The 22,720-nt window shown below is 38.1% G+C and overlaps 1 protein-coding gene across 1 annotated transcript in view; it reads right to left on the reverse strand.

Annotated features, from left to right (window-relative positions):
- Positions 1–22,720, reverse strand: part of LOC103026919 (exostosin-1) — a 439,195-nt gene that overhangs the window by 411,038 nt on the left and 5,437 nt on the right. The window lies entirely within an intron of this gene.

The raw sequence follows: 22,720 nt of genomic DNA on the forward strand, positions 1-22,720 counted from the left end.
AGATGGGTAAAGGAATGAGTGACACAACTAAAATGTATATTTTACCTTAAATATTATGGATTTATCATAAAACTACTATGCTTAATAATAAAATGTATTTTAAAGTTATTTTGTGTGCACATTTACACATGTAATTTCCTGGGAACAAAAATGGTACCCATTCAGTGGAATGGCCTTCAAATATTTTTTTACTGTTTTGTCATATATCAAAAAAAAAGTTGTTGTTGAACAAAAACCCTAAAATATTGCGATATTATTTTAGAGCCATATCGCCAACCCCTAGTTTACCCATACCAACAACCCAGCAACCACATGGTATAATTTAGCCTCCACCTGAAAATCCCATACAAACTCCCAAGTAACTGCATAGTAGCAACCCAGCAACTGCCTGGAATACCAAAGCAACTACTTAGCAAACACGTTTTTGATTTTTTAGCAACAGCCTAAAAGAGAAAGCAGTAAAAAAGACCTGCCTGAAAGAGATTACATTACATCAAGTTACACAACCATTCTGCACTTTTCTCAAAAAATGTAACACATTTATTAATGGGACAGGCTGAGTCTGACCGTGGCAGGAAAACCACGCTGAGATGCTCCGAGACTCTGGAAGTCTGAAAGGAACCCTTCCTCCTCTGGGTGACAGAGCATAATGAAGTTACAGGCAGAGCAGGATTAGAAACAGACACACTCACTCGCTGCACGATTTCGTGTAATATTTTTTCCATCCCTCACCGAAAGCAGCAGAGCTTTTGGCAGCGTGAACTTTGAAGCTGGAGGCGTATGTCATTAGCTAGCCTTACTGCTCAATAAGCAATTTCCTCCTTAAAGGCAAAAGCCACCATAATGAGGACTTGGGCACCTCCCTCATTACTCGCTATTTGTATCTCCAGCAGCTACAAAGTGTGTGTGGTCCAGTTACAGCCATCAGAGCATCACTGAGAGAAAGGATTACAGAGAAAGAGAGAGAGAGAGAGACTCTTCAGAAACATCCAGGCAAAATGAAAAGCCCTCAGCCTCAAGAATGGACTTTATTACTTAGCTATGTCATCAGAAATCAAGATAAATCTGAGACAGAGTGACATACAGTATGTAGTGTGTCTGTGTGTGTGTTCTCATATACTATATTTCTTCTAGTGGTGTCAACTGATTAAAAAAAGGTAATCTGATTAATCACAACAATATTCTATGATTAGCTGCATTTAATCGCACTTGTTCTTCTTCAGTAACACGTTTTTATAGAGGATATTTAAATGTAAATAAACGCATGAACCACAAACCTAAACGCACCAATAGGCGCACCAATAAACCACACCAGCACCTTGTCTCCTCTGATTGGTCAGAGCTGTCTGATGTGGGAGCGAGAAAGTAAATATAGTGAGAAGATGATGTGTTGTGTGAAGCTACTTTAACACAGAACGCTGAAAATTTGCCTCTGCACTTTCAAACACAGTGTTTCAAAGGGACGTATAGCACAGATGGGAGCAGTGAATGCTGCACATGTGTCCCAGGTGTGTAAACAGCATGGAGCAGATGAGACAGCGTTTGTTCATAGCAGTATACTATCTGGGTGGTATTTGATAGTTGCGATGGCTTCTCTTGCATTGTGTTGTCCGTGTTGGAGCTTTTCAGTCAATTAGCCGAAAAATCTGTGCGATGGGTGGGGGCGGGGCAGATTATGGCGGAAGTTGGGGGTCAATCTTGGTGGCGTAAGTAATTGCAATAAAGAAATAAAAACACGTTACTAATTCCAAATAAATCACGTGCGTTAACACTTTAGAGTTGAAAGTCCTAATTTTCTACAAAAAAATCCCTGCTTTTGTAAAGCGTTTAATTATTTTGAATAAAAAGCTAAATTATTTCTTTAAATGAAAAAAAAAATTGTATCAAGACTTTTTCTACCTTGTTAGTTCATATCCTTAATCACATGAGGCACAATCCATTGGATTATGGTATTCAAAATGCAAAAATCTTTAAGTGCAGTGACTTTTATCAGCTTCTAAACAGCTTCTGAACCTTTGGTGGCATAAATACCATAAGGGGACACATTTTGTAAACCAGTGGTATTACCTACTAATATAACAGCATATTAAAGTATACCCCTCTTTCACCTCTCTAATCTATTATTGATCAAATGTGCTTTTAAATGTGTTTCATGTGTTTTCATTGGGCTGTGCAATGCAGTAGCAGTAAACAGAGTTGCGCAGCTGCGAGCAGTGAATGCAGCACAGACTGCGCATTTAAACAGATCGAATTGCACCTTATCAGCAGTTTAGCTCAATTACAAAGGTGTATATATGATAGTTGGGATGTCTCATCTCTACTGTATGTAGAGTGATTGCTGTTATGCATAAACCTTGCAGCTTTCCAGAAGTCAATTTTGATACAATGTCTTATTCACAACTGCCACATCCACAACTGCCATATCCACAATATACAGAGAGACATATAAATGTAAATGGAATGCCTTAATGAAATAGATAGCCGCTATTATGCAATTATATAATTTATAACTAGAAGTGTAGCAAAACAGGGTATTGTTATAATGTATCCTCCAAGCACATATTAAGGCTACTATATCAAAAAGCCATCGATTACATTAATTTAAACTGCTCACTCAGGTTCTCAAAATACTCAATAATTACTTTTGAGAAAAATATATTTTTTTCTTCCTCCATCAGTACTAATAGTTATGAATGGTTCTAACCATTCATAATGGCTTTTTTTGCCATTCAATCAAATTCTGGTGGAAAATATCAAGTCTGTCCATATAGTTTGAATCTGGGAGTTTGACTTCTGTAGTTGCCAACCATCTCTCTACATACTGTATGCATATGAGAGAGAGAGAGAGAGAGAGAGAGAGAGAGAGAGAGAGAGAGAGAGAGAGAGACGTGGATGGATGTTAAGTGACAGTGTGAATAGAGTGGAGTTTTTATTCATGCTAACGTCACTCTTTATAAACTCCACTGTAAAAATGACTGACCTGCCAGATGCATTCACAGATCAAAACATTGACCTTGTTTGCTTAACAGGAGGCACAGTGGTAACCAAGGGCGTAGGAGCGGGCTTGATATTGGGGGGGACACATTTGCCAATATGAACCCAAACCCACCCAATAGTTTCCTAGAACAACATTTGTGGAAATTACTTTTAATTAAAAGTAAATTATTATTATAAGGTGATTTTACAACCTAAACATGTTACTCCACATTACAGCTACTGTTGTTAGAAAAATTATGCAAGCAATGTCTGAGTTATCACCTAATATTTAAAATAATATAACAGATTATTATTATTGTTATTATTATTATTATTATTATTATTATTATTATTATGTATTGGCATGTCAATTCTGTTGTATATTTACATTTTCTCCTGCACTTTTATTTTTTTCTACTGAGAGCTCTTCTTAAGATGGTGTCCTTTTATGTAAAAGAATGTAACTTTACGTTTCATAGAGACTTTTATAAACGTCAGGATATGTGGTCTTACAGTGAAATACAAATGAACAGAAGTCACGTTACAGCAGTGTTTCTCAACCCAGTTCTTATATATTCTACTGCATATTAAAACTGTTCTGCATATTCTAGAGCTTCCTCTGGGGGATATACATGATTAATTTAGGCTCCATAGGGGGCTAAAGGTTTTTAACAGGTAAACTCAGTAAATGACTGTTTATTAGCTGATCAGGTGGAAAACACTAGTTTAGGGCAGTGATCGGGGTTAAGTAACTGCTTTAAACTACCAACTTAAAGTACTGTACGAAATTCTGGCGATCATCTACATCCAGCTTCTAGATAACTAGTTAGTTAAATCAATTTTCGTTCATTATAGCTCACAGTAAGTCCTGTAATCCTAAATGAATAAACAGTTTGAAAATTAAAGTGATTAGCTGATCAGGTACAGGGAAACATTACATATATCTTTTATTTTTTTCCTTTAACCCTGACTCCCAATCTAGCTAATTCCAAAGATAAGCTTACACACTAACACAGCTGCAGTTTATTAATCACAGTTTAAACTGTGTGCTGATTCAGAGACGTGTATTTTTAACCAGCTATCAGAAACATATCATCACAGTTGAAGTGGTTAGCCTATCGTTAACTTTCTTTTAGAAAAATCTCCGTATATCCAGATCTGTTTTAAAATCAGCTGAAGCTGCTGCGTCCCGATCCCGCTGCTAAATCTCACAGCGAGGGGGCGGGGCTTCCCCAACAGCAAACTGCCTCTGCTCCGCGCGCCGCAAAACCAGCAAGCTGATTGCCTGTTTCTACTGAGAGGCGTGACTTAATACCTGAACCGGCTCCGTGATTGGTCCGGTCTGTCTCCTCATTAATAGTACAGCTGACCTGAGCGAACTGATATCATTTTTGGGGGGGACAAATCCACCTGTTTCTAATATTGGGTGGGACATGTCCCACCCATCCCCCCCGGTTCCTACGCCTATGGTGGTAACACACACACAAACACAGGCTGTGGTATATAGCATAAAGTCAGTGTTAATAAATCACATATTGTGTCAGATTGTATTGTTAGCCTTGCTTGTATCCTGTACACAATGTACAGGACTCAACTGAACTCTTGATTGATGGTGAAATGATGGTGCTTCATCTTCAAATTTTAGGACGAGTTGAGGAGTTGGGGTTGAGGTAGGGTGTTAATAATCCAACATCAGTAATTATTTTTTTTTTTTAGAAATAACAATAAATAAGCAGCTGTCCCAATACTTTTGTCCATGGAGTGTATGACTCAACATGCTAAAGAAGCATTCTCAACAAACTGTCTGATACGCTAACTCAATCTGTGCCACCAGAATTTATAGAACCTCAATTAATGAGGTGAATCTCCATTAATCATTTGTAAAAGTAAGGGCAACTCAGACAAAAACTCAGACAAATGAATTCATCTACATGCCAGTAGTTCCTTTTACAGCGAACAGCGCAGTTAAGAAAGGAAACATGGCCTCGCTGTGGCCTCTGACAGACTGTGAGCTGGCGAGAGTTGCGTTACAGCAGAGCTAAGAGCATAAATATGAAACCAGCTTATCTTGAGTTGGAAAGGAATGCATCCTGCGTTCGCCGCCAGTGGCTTCACTGAGCAGTAAGAAGCTTAGAACTAAAATACAAGGCAGAAATATCAGAGAACGCTCAATGATTTATTCATATCACAAATCAATAACGCCACAAGCAGGTGCTTCGAGTATCTGACCTCACCCTCCTCCTTCTCCTTCTACCCTATGGATACCATCAATCTTAACTGACCAGCAGCACTGCCGTATTTCACTTCTGGCTTTTGTTGCTTAGTTACAATACTCCCTAAGAAATGAGCCATTAGCAGCCACTGTTACCAACGGCACACATATTAATAGTAAGGTGAAATTTAATATGAATTATTTCTCACTCGCAGTTCATTCAAAGAAAAACAGGGGAGTTTATTGACTTCTCAAGATTTTCCTTCAGATTTAAAGCTACTATTTTGTTTTGAAAAACTGAAAAAGTCTGCTATTAAACAGGTAAATACATAATCACTAAAAGTGCAACAATACAGGGTAGTGTTACACTGCAAAAAAATCCATTGGCAAAAACTAGACACAATACATGCAAATTAAGACAAATATATGTATGTTAAGCAAAAATATCTGCCAACGGGGTAAGCAAAATGTTCTTAGTAAGATTTCTTACTAAAAGCAATGACAGAGTCTCAAAATGAGTGAAGTAACACCTAAATCAAGCAAAAATCACTGTTTTTGGACACAAGAATCAGAATAATTTGATTGCTGCTTGATTGTGCTTATTTTTAGTTCAAATTACTTAAAATAAGGTACAAATTCTAAGTAAGGGTGATTAAGATAATTATCCCTAAAAAAGCAAAATAATCTAACACTTACACAATGCTTAGTAAGACAAAAAGTCTTATCAGAGAAGAAAATAACATTTATTGCCTTAAATTTAAAAAAGATTTAGGTTTTTGCAGTGTATAATTTTTCATCCAACAAAAGAAAGGGTGAATTCCTTGTATGCACATACAAATGCTACTATATCACTAGTTTACAGTTTTTACTTTACAATAATTTACTTATTTATTTACTTACTTTTTTATTATACATATTTTGTATACAGTGCCAATCATAAGTTAGGACACACCTACCTATTAAATATTTTTATTTTTTTCCTATATTGTAAATGGATACTGAGTCATCCAAACTATGAAAGAACACGTAAGGTGTTAAACAAACCAAAATACATTTTAGGTATTTACGTGTCTTTTATCTGGGGGGCTGTTAACTTGTGATTTCTGAGGCTGGTAACTATAATGAACATATCTTGTGCAATAGTGGAAACTCTTGGTCTTTCTTTCCTGTGGCCTTCCTGATGAGAGCCAGTTTAATCATAACATTTTGATGCTTTTTGTGAGTGCACTTTTAAAGTTCTTGATATTTTTCAGATTTTGATCTGAAAAATATGATTTTCTTTCTTTCTTTTTTTTTTAACTTAGTTGAGAAGTTGTTGCCGTAATATAGATTAAAACATTATTCAAACATGACTGTTCACTATATACTGACTTACTAACTTCTCACAACACAACTGATGCTCTCAAACACATACAATTTTCAGCACAGCTGTTAACTAAAAGCTGACTGAGAAAATCCAGCAAAGATGTGCAAAACTTTCATCTAAGCAAGAGCTACCTACTTTGAAGAATCTATAAATATATAAAACAGATATAAAACATATTCTGCTTTGTTTAATCATCTAATAAAATGACCAAAAACGTTCAGCAGAGGGTGAACACAATCATTCCAATAGCCCAAATGATCACAGTTTAGATATTATCCACTATAGGTGTGTTCACACAAGTTTGTTAACGTATTAATAGCCCAGTCAACATGCTAATGTGTGGCTCACACGTGTGGGAAGTGGGCTAGGTGGGATCCAGGTGAGCAAGGGCTCTGAATGGGTTTGTTACTGGGATCCAGATGGGCTTTCAAATGGGCCCCATCACTATAGTCTGACCTAATCTCATATGGGTCAAAGAGAGGCCCCCATTGGCATGTTATCTGAGTCTTCAAATGAATTAGACTCAGTATATAAAAGCCTTTATAGGGTCAATACAGAGAGCGGAAGAAAACTGGAAAGGACCATGACTGACTCAGCGCTCAGTGTGTGTGTGTGTGTGTGTGTGTGTAAAAAAACTAGGCAGATATCCAGAATCTGAGAGTCTCAGAGTCTCTTAATAAGGCATAAAAGTGGGGATTCTCTCAGACTAACATATCTGACATTCTTTCCCACCCAAACCACATTCTCTGCAATGGCAAGAATGGTGGCAACATCTGAGGGAAAGCTAGCAAAATGCCTTTATGTGTTTATTATGTGACCAGCAGCAAGTTTTAAACCGTGTTAATTCCAAGTTAACAGCGCATAAAAACAAACAAATGATAAAAACAGATTGCTTTAGACCTAATGGATCCGATATAAAGACTTATTAGCCTCCAGATGGTGCAGTCATTGTCTATGATAAAAAAGCATGTAAAAAAGCATGTCATCCTTTTACACTGTTTTGCTCAAGAAATTCCAATATTTGTACATAAAAAACGTGTTATGCTATTTTAATGCTAAATGCTAGGTTTGGTTTCATTTTGGCGACACTGGGCGGCACGGTGGCTTTGTGGTTAGCAAGTTTGTCTCCCAGCGATGGGATCTTGTGTCTTAAGTCCCTATCTGGGTGTAGTTTCTGTGTTCTTCCCATGTCCCCAGGTTTCTCTCATGGACTGTGGGTTTTCTCCCACAGTACAAAAACATGGACATAATGGAAATGGAGGTAAACTGGAGACTTTAAATTGCCTTGAAAAAAAAGGGATGTCCTAAATTGTATTTGTATATTTGTGTGAGTATAAGTATGTATGTATGTTTGTGTTTAAATGTATGTATCACTGTTTGGCCAGATATGGACTTGACCATATATGGATTCTATCGTTGGTCAACTCCTCAGTGCTCAATGCAGTTCTCCAGGTGGATGGTTGTTTCCGGTTAAGAGCGTACTGTGTGTGATTGGTTGCCGATTCTCACCAGTGTGTGTGTGTGTGTGTGTGTGTGTGTGGTTGCTTGTAAAATGTGATTGTAAAGCATCCTTGGGTTTCTAAAAAAAGTGCTATATAAATGTAACTTAATTCATTCAGTCATTAATTTTTTTTTTCTTGAGCTTGGGTTTTAGATTCTGGGTTCAGATCCACCAGTTTATTCTGAATTGCTGTAATATTGTCAAACAGAGAGCATTCCTTGTTGAGTTCCCAAGTGCATAACTCTCATTAGATTAGATTACAATAGGATCAGAAGATTATAAACTAAGTCCCAATAATGCTGCAACCCCCTCCTCTCCAAAAATAATCAATAATTGCCTGCATTAAGTTCACTGATATCTATATATATATATATATATATATATATATATATATATATATATATATATATATATATATATATATCCACTGATCTTCAATATCAAGTGAATGATAACCTGGTTGATGGCTGATGGCTGGTTGTTACAAAATGCAAATTTAAACACTAAACAGTGGAGCAAAAAAAAACTTTTATTAAATATTAATTCTCACAGATTTGAGTGACAGGACAAAAACACCAACTGTTGACCTCACTGAACTATAAAGCCCACTCTAGGTAAAAGAGGTAGCAAGCACATGTCTGGAGCAACTTCAAGCACTTGTATATGAACTCTCCTTTAAAGACAGGAGACGTTTTGAATAATACATTTGATGGATTGCTCATTCCACATTCAAATGTATGGGAAATAGATCCCGCACTGGAATGCATAAACTGTGTCATTGTGATTACACCACTCTTGCCAAATTCTGACACACACACACCCCCACACACACAAACGCACACATCCACTTGGTCCCTCCTGTGGAGGAGTGTGTTAGCTGAAATGTCAATCACCCCCTAGAGACCACCTGCTGCAGACCACCTCACACTGTCTGCTGCGTCATTCCAGACATTTACATAAAGCAAGAACAATATTCACACATTAAACAAGAGAGAGCCAGTCAGCGTGAGAGAGAGAGAGAGAAAGTGAGATAGAGGACAACGGGCATAGCAGACTGATACAGTGTATCAGTACCCTGTAAGTACAGGGTTTGGACAATGAAGCTGAAACACCTGTTATTTTAGTGTGGGATGTTTCATGGCTAAATTGAACCAGCCTGGTGGCCAATCTTCATTAATTGCACATTGCAATTAATTAATTAAGAGCAGAGTGTGAAGGTTCAATTAGCAGGGTAAGAGCACAGTTTTACTCAAAATATTGCAATGCACACAACATTATGGGTGACATACCAAAGTTCAAAAGAGGACAAATTGTTGGTGCACGTCTTGCTGGCGCATCTGTGACCAAGACAGCAAGTCTTTGTGATGTTTCAAGAGCCACGGTATCCAGGGTAATGTCAGCATAGCACCAAGAAGGACCAACCGCATCCAACAGGATTAACTGTGGACGCTGTAAGAGGACGCTGTCTGAAAGGGATGTTCAGGTGCTAACCCGGATTGTATCTAAAAACATAAAACCACGGCTGCACTAATCACGGCAGAATTCAATGTGCACCTCAACTCTCCTGTTTCCACCAGAACTGTCCGTCACCACAATAAATTATTGTGGTCTAAAACCAGGTGTTTCAGTTTCATTGTCCAACCCCTGTGTGTGTGTGTGTGTGTGTGTGTGTGTGTGTGTGTGTGTGTGTGTGTGTGTGGTTATATACAGTACACTGTATTGTCAAAAGTATTTACTTACTCATCCAAACCACTGAACTCTAGGCATGCAGACGGCTTCTACAAACATTAGGGAAAGAATGGGTCGCTCTCAGGAGCTCAGTGAATTCCAGCGTGGTAAAGTGATGAAGGGATGAAGCCACCTGTGCAACAAATCGTTTCATTTGTCATCAACGAAAAAATGATTTTAACCAAGACATTTTGCAGGAAAACTTCAGACCATCTGGTCTTATGGACTGCAGGTCTGATCTGCAACTACATGAAACGTTCGGTTGAGGTTATTGTTGAAAAGGAGGATCAACAAGTTATTAAATCCAAAGGTTCACTGTGAATGTTAACATGTTGTGTTCAAATAAAACAATGCAAACATATCATTTTTTTAAGCAGACTGTGTTTGTCTATTGTTGTGACTTAGATGAAGATCAGAACACATTTAATGACCAGTTTATGCAGAAATCCAAGTAATCCCAAAGGATTCATATACTTTTTCCTGCAACTGTAAGAGGAAGCTACTGGGAACGACAACAACTCTCTCTGTCAAACTGTCTATGTAAAATAACAAAGTGAGATCAGCGTATGTGAGGTGCATAGTGCACAGAGGTAACCAACTTCTGCAGATTAAATCACTACAGACCTCCAAACTTCATGATGTCTTCAGATTAGCTCAAAAACAGTCATAGAGAGCTTCATTGAATGGGTTTCAATGGATACAATACAAGGGCTTTATTAAATCAGGGTAATTCAAAATTATAGTCAAAAACAGGCAAGGTCAATATATATAGTGTTGGGAACAGGTGAAATCAGTACTCAGGTGATCGTAGTCTTGGAGGTGTCGTGATTAGTCATGTGAAGGAGTGATGTATGCGTGTGGTGCATTCTGTGCAATGTCCAGAGTCCAGAACTGGAAGATCACTGGCAGACAGAGTTGAAGGAGAAAGAGAGTTTAAAATATACATACTACAATATATATATATATATATATATATATATATATAGCAATATATATGTGTATATATAGATATATACTTGTTTTCATGCAGTTCCTGTTGATTTTGCATTAGGGTAAAGTAGGGTACAGTGGATAGTGTGCGATATAGTACCTACACATAGTTTTCAATCGGGAAAAGATGGATGATCACAAGCCATCAAATCAAGCTGAACTGCTTGAATTTTTGCTCTTAAGTGGCTTAGAGCTATCCAAAAGCAGTGTGTAAGACTGGTGGAGGAGAACATGACAAGATGCATAAAAACTTTGATATGAACTTGTTTTCTTTTTTCATTTTCTGCAAATAAATGCTCTGAATGACAATATTTTTATTTGTAATTTGGGAGAAATGTTGTCTGTAGTTTATAGAATAAAACAACAATGTTCATTTTACTCAAACATAAACCTATAAATAGCAAACTCAGAGAAACTGATTCAGAAACTCAAGTCTCTTAATTTTAAATCCAGAGCTGTAAATATATAATGTACACACACCAGCTTAACCTTAACACAGATGACCAACTGAACAAATCATGGTAAAGTGCACAGGCTATGCACTTCAAATACACATACTTAACAAACCCACAACAACTCCACGCTACTCCAGAAGCTCTTTATATGGTATTGATTTTTTTAAAGGTTGTATTAAACAGTTGCGCATTGATGGCTTAAGAAGATAAAGAGATATGTGTGTTCAAAAGGTCTTTCTGGTTTTGTAAGAGAGATCTTTGACCCCCTGTTTCTGAAATAATTTGTGCATCACAGAACTGGATCCAGCCTGTATCAGAGTCGACTGTGTTTAACGGAAGGCTAACTGAAATAAAAAGAAATAAATAAATGAAAGTACATTCATGGCCTCAAAGAGCTGTGGTCATCCCTTTTCCTTCTATTCATCTTTTGTTGGTCTCAACGCTCATGCAAGACTGGATGTAAGGTACAATGGTTCATACTAGGGTCAGGTACCAAGGCCAGCAAACTCTTCAAGAGCGTTTATTTTCTCTTTGGTCACAATTTTATTTTTTAAAATGATGAGAAACATTTCAATACATCAATTAATTATCAGAGAAGCAGCAACAACACACCGCCACTGACTTATCCATCCACTACATAATATAAATGTGCTGTTGCAAGGCTGTACAGACCTTATTCAGCAATGTAAAAGAAATTTAGCTTTGTTCTGCCTAATGAGAATCTCTTTTTTTAACTAATAGGAATAAATAAGAAGAGAAACTGGACACTAATCTACAGTAAAGATCAGGTTGAGTTTTATTACATTACAGTCCTGGCCTGGAACAAAGCAGACAAAACTATAGTGGGTGTGCTGTAGTGACTAATTGGCTAAACTAATGCCTAGTTGTGGGCAGTTTGATTTTATATTGAAATGATAAATTCATACAGGCTGCAGTTTAGATGAAAATCTAGATAAATAATAAGTAATAAGTCACATAATAAAGGAAGATGATAACATCTGGGGTTACACATAGGGCCCATTCCCTTTCCCTGGCTCTACTTTCTCACTCACTATTTCCTACACAAAACTGGTAACCTCCTTCAATTATAAACAAGTTTTATAATCCAATCAGCTGCATTTATCCCAAACATGGAGACCAGACACGTAACAGCTAAAATGCTGTGGTTCTTTATAATCCATTAGCAACATTTGCACTTTAAATAATTTGTTTTTCCCAAAAATCATCAGTGCTCCTTATGTATGAATATTTCCAGTCAGGTTGTAAAGAGGTGAGTATTATCAGCCTGTAGCCTGCTGCTAACCCTGGCTAGCACTGCTGGAGCAGCCTTAGCATTACCGTTTGCAGTTAGCCTAATTGACCTCTTACAAATAAATATGTATAAAGTAAAGACAAAATACAATACTTACATATAGCTGATACTATTTCATAATAGTCCTGGACCGAAAATATTGGAACGGACCTTCAGAAATAGAAAGAAAGAAAAAAAACACACTCAAAGAAACGAGAAAGCCATCGACTGCTAGAAGAAGCAGGCAGATGATAACAGCAACACGTCTGTGTGCGATTTGACAAGAGGCTACAAAACAGATCTATAAAACACATTTGAGGGGAGAGAGACGGAGCACGGTCCGCAGACGACAGTGAGGTCAGCAAAGACAAATGTCTACAAACAATAAAGCAGTGCTGAAATGCCAGACCAAAGGCCGGGTTTCCTCTCCAGCGATGCCGCAGATGCTGTAGAGGTTGAGGGAGCCTCATTAGGGAGAAGGTTAAAGCGAGGCTTCCACTGACAGATTACACTGTTACTGAACAAATCATACCTAACTAGCAGTCTCTCAGCGGGTGGGCCTGTTCCACTCTCACCCTGTCACACACTCTCTCTCGCTCTCTCGCTCTCGCTCTCTAAAGCAGAGTAACAGCTGGATCTTCTTCATCCAGCCTTCTTACAGACAAATGGGGAGATGTGCTGTAAGATAGGGGGCTATAAAGAAACACTAGACAGTTATTAAGCTCTGCAATGCTTGACCGTGTGTCTGTTCCTAAACTGTATCCCACACAGCACTATGCTGTTATGCTGTTAAAAAGCTCTGAAAAATGTCAGAGCTGTTCACTGAAACTACATTTCATTTTGGTTGAAAGTAAAAGTGAAAATATGTTTATGTCAGGACATATGATAATTACGTTATAGACCTACCATACATTAAATGAACATGGCCTTGTTAATCTGTTCGACCTCTATATTGACCGTTGTGTGTACAGTATTTTTCTATACTAAAGACTATAAGACACACTTAAAATCTATTAATTTTCCCAAAAATTTCACAGTTTCTCCAGCACTAAGGCCGGGAGCAGCAGCATTAGCATTAGCTGCTAATCACAGCACTAGCTCTTTTACCATTCAGAGGTGAGTATTATCAGATTGTAGTCTGTGTGTTTGCTGTTTTAAAACAAGCTACGTCGGAAGAATTGCTAGCGGATTCCTCAATATATCGCTATCGGGCTGTCATGGTGAGCACAGAATTGCAGACACGTGCAGATACTGATAAAACAATACGTTTATTATAAAAATAAACAGATGTAAGACGTGGTTGATACGGAAAATGGGTAATCACCAGAAACCAGAGCAATGTAGAAAAACCATACCATAAACGAGAGACAGTCTAGAGTTCATACACGAGATATCCAATGTCAGAGGTAATCCAAGAGGCAGTAGTGAAAACACAGTCCAGGTAATACACAAGCAATCCAATATCAGAGGCAAAGGCAATAATCGGCGTCGAGAAAACAAAAAGCAAGGTCATACACAAGATAAACTGAGACAAGAGATAAAGTAACGCTTTGTAAAGAGGAGAACCTACAATACGCGGCGTGGGTGTGTTTGTGTGGAGTGCTCTTATATAGTGCCAGTAATCAGTATTCGGGACTTCCTGGAGGAAGCAGGTGAGGTGTCACGTGACCAGGTGAGTGCGTGATGTCAGCGGGCGGTGCATTCTGGGTAGTGTAGTTGTTGACCTGAGAACCTCCGTTAGAGCTGAGTGTGGAAGGGACAGAGGAGCTAACAGCACCAGACGTGACACGGGCAGCCTTCATGTCCCACTAGCCCTGCTGTTAGCAGCTAATGCTAATGATGCTGCACTCGACCTCAGTGCTGGAGAAACTTCACTAAAAACTCACCCTTAGTCATTATATTGCTTTTTTTGAACACTGTGTTTTATGATGTGGGGAGATCCTGTTGTTTAGATTTCTATTCCAGCACCTAAATCTTGACAAACTATTAAAAAAGGCATTCTCTTTATATAATTCAAACCATATATAAAGAGAAAATAAAGAGGTAAAGTGGCTTTCCATGTTCACATTTGTAATGGAACCACAATAAATAAATGCAGAACTGGATCCAGTGCTTCACTGAAGAATGCTTGAAAAATCAATATGCACTCTATATCCACTCATCTGCTTATCTGAGGGAAACAATCCTCACTTAGATGATCCTAAAAGAATGCAGAATCTGTCAGACTTGATAACAATAAAGCCATGGTGATGAATCTTATGATTGTAAGCTTACTTCAAAACCAGTAGTCCAGATAGCCTTTGAAAATAACACATTTTACATTTTAAATCTAAATGAATAACGGTAGGAAGGGATTTAGTGTGAATGCAAAAAAAGTCAAAATTGATGCAGATTTGCACAATTCTAAGGAAATTAACAGAAAGGCTCATTTGTGAACAGAGGCAATGTCACATGAGCCAGACAAGAGTTAGACACTCGCAGATACTTTACATGAAGTTGATTCATGAAATTATTATATTTACTAGCATTACGAGGGACAGGCCAAGTGAAGCAGGATACAACGTACAAGAGAGAACAGCCAATTACACAGGATAATCCAAAAATGAAACAGAAGAGCAAGTAACAAAACAAGGTCAGTAACAATGCAGCAAAAATACAAAAGAAGCGGAGGGTAGAAGGGCTAAGGATTAAAGTACAATACAACGGGGGACAGAAACGAAAAGGTTTTTATAAAAAGGAACACAGGAAATGGCAATCTAGAAAGTCAGGTGACCCAGAACGCCGACGTGTCACGTGATCCAACATGAGAGGTTAGAAACAGGTGCATTCTAGGGAATTAAGTCTTTAGAAGGAGAACTAGAAAACAACAACTCAAGCAGAAATGAGTAAAACTATTGAAACTCTATCATCTACTATAGTCTAAAAAGAAAACTGTGTTTTAAACATAGAAAAATTTGTTTTAATGCAGGGAAACTGTTAAGGTGGCAGGGAAATATGTTTTTTAGGGCAGAAGGGAACCTAGTGTGGAATTAGTTGGTATTAAACTTTTTTAAGGTTAGGCTACTTTGAAAATTAACATTAGCCAAGCTTTTTAAAAGGCATAAGCTAAGCTATTTAAATGCATTCGTATGTTTCCCCTTAACATTTAATATTGTAGTTACAGTGTCAGAATATGTGAATTAGATGGGACAAAAGCTTTATGTACAGGGGTTTTCAGTTACATTGTTATTTTCTATTTAAAATTGTTTAAATAACATTCCAGTTGGAGAGATCCTGTAGAATTTGAATTAAAATGTAATGGCAAGAAAGCTGATGAATATAGCAGCCAGTAGTAGTTGTAGTTGTGTGTGTTTTTGCAGGATTAACTGTGGATTTTGCTGTGTAATATATTATTTATGACTATAAAGGTCATTGTGTTGTATGTGCGACATAAGCTGATGTAATGAATTTATCTTTTACGTGCTGTAGACATTACAGTAAGGAAGGGAGACATTTGTAAGACTTCAGTTTAGTGAAGCGTGCGCCTGCGCTGTACTGGTTTCCATTTACACCCAGAAGAAATACTTGACCCCCCCCCCCCCCCCCCCCCAATTATCAAGCTGAATTTACCAAGATATGCACCAAGTTAGGTCTGCAATCCGTGTGGAGGTCTGTAATCTGTATGGAGGTCTTTTCCGGCCTCTGATAGCGACCATCTGATAGCGAGTCTGATAGCGAGCAAGAGTGTGTCCCGTTAATCAGCCATGCTAATTAAAACACAGTAGGATCCCTCCTCTGCCCACTTCCTCCTCAGTGTCCATCTCTCATATTCTGTCAAATCATACCTCTCACACTCTCACACTCTCACACTCTCACTATCACAACCCGGCTCTCTCTGCTGCGTGATGAATCAGTGGGAGGCACCCAGTCGCGAGTGCCTCTAATTTAGAGTCGTCTAATACGTCTTATCCGCAGGGCCCTTTTCTCTTCTTTCCTTATCCCTCCATTCTTCTATCCCTCCTTCTCCCACAGGTGCAAATGAACATGAACCTGACGAAGACGCCTGACGGGACTCTGAGCGAGACCTCTCATTGACTCACAGCCACTCGATAATGAAATGAAATCAACCACTGACTCTAGTATGTGGGTGAGTGTGTGTGTGTGTGTGTTTTAAGTGAGTGTGTGCCAAGCCCAGTTCAGCCCAGCTCAGGCTGTTGTAGAAGAATTATGGGATGTTATCAGAGTCTCATTTTAATCCGCCGCGGTGCACTGGGGAAGTGTGTGTGTGTGTGTGTGTGTGTGTGTGTGTGTGTGTGTGTGATTGTGTGTATGAGTGTGTGAGTGTGTTTAACGCTATCCTTCTCTGGCTCTCAGCTCCTACTTAATTCAATAGAGGGCCAATTATTGACTGTACCGCCACTTTGAAATCCTTTTCAATTTATTTAAACAGTAAGTGTCTGCCGGTCGAGACCCGTGTGGCCTAATTCGCAGACTAACGCTTCATATATTACTCCACTTTAAGCCAAGATCAACATCACTTTCACAGATCACACGTACAGTTTTGTTATACTGTGAATAAGTGGTTCTCTTTGAAGAAAAACAACAATACTGGATAATAGACTGTTTTTTAATTAAATTAATGAATTAGAAGGGTGGAAAATGTCAAAAAAACGATCTCTGCCAATCTTAACACAGGGCTGAGGGATAATACGTTAGCACAGGTGCTAAAGTAGCAGCACAAAATGTACAGCATGCAGAAAAATACATTGGAAAATGTATTTTTTATCATTTAGAAATACAATGTGTCGTTTTCATATAAAATAGGCAGCAAAGACTCCTTGTTATATTGTGGTAGTGCTGAGTGTGAGAGTTGTACAGAAGTCACGAGGAAGGTCATAGCATCCTCGACTATTTTTATGGTTGCATTTATTTATGGACATTTACGCTGATTTGTTGAGATACAGTATGTGTTCAGGTGTGTTCATCATCACTCTATGTGTGGGTTTAAGTTTAAGTTGTGCTGGGTTCTCTGGTAATTAAAATAAAAGTGTTATTCACCTTCCTGAGTTTGGTGTGGATGGTGGATAAGAGTCTCTGCAAGTGTTGCCCTCATTTAAAGAGGGAATTACTGATCAATAACAGTCAGTTTCGTTCTCTCTCACAGTTTAAATACAAAAAAAATTATGGCCCAGCTTTGTTTCTCCACCCTCAGTGTGAAGTTGTTAGTAGTGAATATGTTAGTTAAGAAAACAAACCAAAAAAAAAAATGATTTTTGATTCTTTTTTTATTATTTTGTAAGTTATGTAAAAAATGAAGAAACAAACAAATAATGCAAAATAACAAAAGCATTTGTAATCTATTTCTAATTTTCCCTTAGCAATAATATTATTTGGAAAATAGACTACTGTATTTTGACTTTACCTCAGGCCTATTCGGCAGTGTAGTCTTTCTTAAATTCATCCAAACAAATTTATAGCTGAAAATAATGGTGCATTGTACCTAAACTCAACTGTTTTTGCAGCTTTCAATCACAATATCACAATACAAGCGAAATAATAAATAATGTAAAATAACAAAAACAACTATTTTTTTTTATTTCACAATAGGACAAAACCTAATCTAAACCTAACCTTTTTTTAATACACATTAACCTTAACATTATTTTAGAAAATAAACTATTTTAACTTATTACTGCAGGCCTATTTAATTATGTAGTTTTTTTTTACATTTCAACCAAACAAAAATGCAATTTTTGACAATTTATGGCTGAAAATAATTGTGCATTTACCCAGAACTTAACTGTTTTTGCAGTTTTCAATCACAATATCACAATACACATGATATGTGCATTGTGTGGTTTGCACTATCAATAAATGCACCACCAGTGCTTATCTGAGCCATTATCATATTGTATTTCCTGCACATTTCCTGTAACAGATTTCTCCTGCAATAGTGAATCAAGCTGTCAAGGTTCCACAACTCAGAGTCTATTTACTGGAGGTCACTGTCATGCCAGGCATTAGCTACATTTTTATAACAAACCCTGAAAAAAATAGAGCATTTTTCATATCAGACAATAGCAGCCTCAATAAGCTTCCAAAATCTCCAGAAAGAATTTGCATTCAGAGAGACTTCACTGCACCCAGGCCTTTAGAGAGTGTTTACTTATCCTGGGCAATGGTCCACCAGTGTATCAGATCATGATCGATGTAGCTGTGAAGCATTCTGTCCACCCTTCTTTCAGCGAGTGTTGTTCTAGGAACAGAGCGATGGCTCGCAGGGCCCTGTTCCGAAACTAATCAGGCTCCGTTTGGAACGCTGCCCACTGGCCGTCCGTCTCAGCAGGCTGGTTCACTGCACTCCCGCCCCCTCCCCAGTACAGTCCAATCATTCCTGTGGGCCAGCAGGTGCACACCAGAGGAAAAGCTGCTGAAAGGTAGAAAGCGCTGGGAAACTGAGTTGTCAGAGTGGATTTTCTTTGTGCAATGTTAAGAAAAGGTACAGTAGTAATTTTGGGTACATTTGTTGTAGTGACTCCACAAGTTACACAGACAGTTGACAACACTGTTGTACAGCATGGTCACTTAAAGTGATTTTTTTTTTATATCAATGTTCAAATAGGGCTGTGCATTGTCAAGAACTCTGTTTCATACATTATACGTAAGGACAGGCCTAAGCTAAAGGACCCTATTTTAGTGCAGCTTGATTTGGGGCATGTCAGTGTGTCTTTGCTATCATAATGATGGGAAAAGTACAGTAAGCACGGCACGAAGCACACAGAAGGCATGTACTAATTCTCTTAGTTAATCATGGGTGTGTTTTGCATGTAACATGAAATGAAAGCCAGTTAGCATTTGACTTGCGATTCACTTTAAGATTCAGGTGCGCTCTGACTTTGGTGGATTGGTATTTTATTGGTGCAGCACTTCTGCGCTTCTCAGTAGAGGAAAATGACATGCGTGTTCATGCTGTGAAGGTGCGAGAGCAAGGTGATTTACAGGAACTGCAATGTTATTTTATTTTGTATTCTCTTTATTGTTGATGTTAAAATTAAGTCTGTTCTCTGCTGTCCTTGCATGTGTGTGTGTGTGTGTGTGCGTGTGTGTGTGTGTGTAAGGAGTGGAGGTGTACGCGTATAGAGCTCACGGCACGCCTGCGTTGCCAAGATAGTAATGAATGTCTAACTGTTGACTGTTTTCTACTCTTTTTTTTTCGGTTAATGGTGCACCTGTGTTTTCTGGTGCCAAGATACCAATATGCCAGAAATGAACTTAAACCCACCTCACTTCCAGACCACCACACTAATTGTAGATATATTTATAAGCTTCTTTTGCTATTTAAATGAAGCAGACACAATGCGTGAAAACAGGTTGTTTGCGGGGTGTAAGACAGCAATGAGCATCAGGGGGTGATATATAGCCTAAAATGTATACTTTCAGCATAAATTAGTGGAATAAAACTGATGTAGTCTGACAACACATCTGTAGGTGCATTATTGTGTAATTTTGTGGGACAAAGTAAACCCAATCCTAATTAAAGCCTTAATTTAAAGCTTTATTGTTTTATATTATATGTACTCCTAACAGTACAGTGACTCACAAACCTATATTAAAGCCCAGTCATGCAAAAAAAGAAATAAATAAATAAATAATAATAAAAATACCTTGATATTCCATTAAACTATCAGCATCTTGAAAAATATCGCAATATACATTTTTGGCCATACCACCCCAGCACCAATGGACAGTAATGGTGAACGGATAGTATGTTTTCTTTGAAAGACCATGTTTATACATCTCAACTAACTCACAAAAAAGAGAGAAAAATGACTTAGTTTTACCATGACATGGATCCTTTCTTACACCTGATTCAGGAATTGACAATTACACTGTATCACCACTGCAGTGGCCTGTTTTGTTTCAGGTTCCACTCATTTTCTATGGAGGCAGGTGGCAGAACAGTGCAGAGAACAGTAGCAGCAGCTGCGATTATAACTGATGACAAGAAAGACAAAGACGCTGTTAGGGAATTACTGAACTTTATGCAAATCTGAATCACACTTCATAAGGTGGGTAGAAATATGGCACAGTAAGGCTATTAGGCCTACATACAGTAGAGAAAAAACAATGAGTGTTAATGTGTTTGGCCCTGTTTGTAACTTGTAACAGTTTTTTTCATAATGAATTCAAGAAATAACTGGTTGCATGTGAGGTATACACAGATTTTATTAACTAAGATATTTTATCCCCTTTGAAAAGGATGGCCTCTCCTTAAATGTAGCATCAAATTAAGCTTTCTCTAACAAAAAGACAAAAAACAGCCAAAAAAAAGCTAGTGAGGGAAGTGAGACCCTTCACTGTAATTAAAAAAAAGAACAGTGTTACTTCATTACTTATTGCTTTTCACTTCACTGTAAAAAATATGCAGTGTTACTGAGTTCAATTATCAGCAGGAAAAGACTTCCAGAAGGAATTCTCCAACGCAAGAAGCCGTATATCCCCGGCTATGGGAAGAAGTGTCTGGGTTTTAATAATAGGCCTGTGCTACACCCTCCCTGTGGCCGTGACTGTGCTGCAGAACATGGACACGGCTTGTAGGGTGGGAATGGGCATTACCAGCGCCGACACGAAGCGCACACACCTCCGTAACAAAGAGCGAGTCGGAAAAGCCACTGACACAAATGTAATCAGAGCGGCCCAGGACAATGAGGGCCAACTCTTCCCATGGGGGACCTGGGTAAACAAGCCATCCCACACATCCGCAACGGATTACTGAGATTACAGCGATTGTGATTTGGTGGCTGTGTGTGTTCCATACAGAAAGAGAGAGAGAGAGATTGCGAGAGAGAGAGAGAGAGAGAGAGAGAGAGACTTTTTTCCAGTCTATCCCTGAAAAGAATGTGTTCCACAAAGCGCGACAATAGCAATGTGTCTCAATTCAGCTCCTGTGCTGACACACCACGCTCAGTTAAGAGTCTTTTTTTGGATTATCACTTACATGTACCGCACTTGCCCCAGGACAAACACACACACAGGAAAAAAACAGCAGCGGGAAAAGCTCTGAAGACGCTGAGTCATAAAATAAGTAAAGATGTGAAACAAACATGAGAACGAAAGAGTTTTTTTTTTTTTTCTTAGCCAGCCTGAACTTTCCAGCAGCTGCTGACAGCCATTCTACTGTTACATTTTCCAGACTTTGTGGTGAATTTGTAGCTTTTTTAAACTGAAAGCACCCCCTCTCTCTCTCTCCCTCTCTATGTTGCTTCTCTTTAACCCCAGCCAACTCAGCGCAGCAACACTACTTCTCTTTCAGGGTCTTTTCCCATGACAACCTCACACTGATGCGCTCAGATTCTGAGAAGAGCGCCACGAGGAAGAAAAAAACAGTGACTCCTCGACTCCTTTCTCAAAATTCATCTCTTATTCAACAGATGCTTCAGCTCAGCCATGCTAACAGCAGGACTCTTCTTGCAGGAACAGTTCAGGACATCAAGGTTACTCAAATGTGATCAATTAGTTAAGAAATATTTTGCTTACAGAAAAGATTCATCCATTCCTGTGGCCACTTCTACTGGTTTAGCTATAAAACACAACTTGCTTTTGTCCATTTTATACATAAAACAATACTAGTAATATAGTTGTAATTAATCTTAAAGAAGCAGTTCCTGAGTTTAGTTTATTTTCTTCTCTAAACTAAAAGCAGTAGTATTCCTGAGTTTAGAGGAGACAAAAGATTACTATCAGTGTCTTGTTACAACCACCCCTCCAACATGTACAATAAATCCATTCTAAATACAGAGTGGTCTGGTCTAGGTAGGGCTGCACAATATATCGTTTCAGCATTTACTTTACTTTACTTTATTTTACTTTATTGTCCACCCAGAGGAAATCTTTCAAAGAAATATATATTGTATATAGTCACATATTTTGTCACAGTAATGTACACAAGCTCATTGTCAATCGCAGGATATGCAGCGTAGGGCCCTGTAATGTTTGTAATTAAGTGAACACGGATAAAATCACACAACTGAGATCTGAAAAAAAATTATTTAAGATAAAAAGGCAAAAATCTAAAACCGGATCAGAATGAAGAAATCTGGAAAAGCTTTGGAAAACAATAAAACTATAAAAGGATATTTTAGCACCATTTTATGTTTTATGACATATACCAACTGCAAATTTACATATTTGATTGGTGCAATCTTTAATGCATGGAGTGCAT

This window comes from Astyanax mexicanus, chromosome 1, assembly GCF_023375975.1.
Source record: "Astyanax mexicanus isolate ESR-SI-001 chromosome 1, AstMex3_surface, whole genome shotgun sequence".
Classification (NCBI taxonomy): domain Eukaryota; kingdom Metazoa; phylum Chordata; class Actinopteri; order Characiformes; family Acestrorhamphidae; genus Astyanax; species Astyanax mexicanus.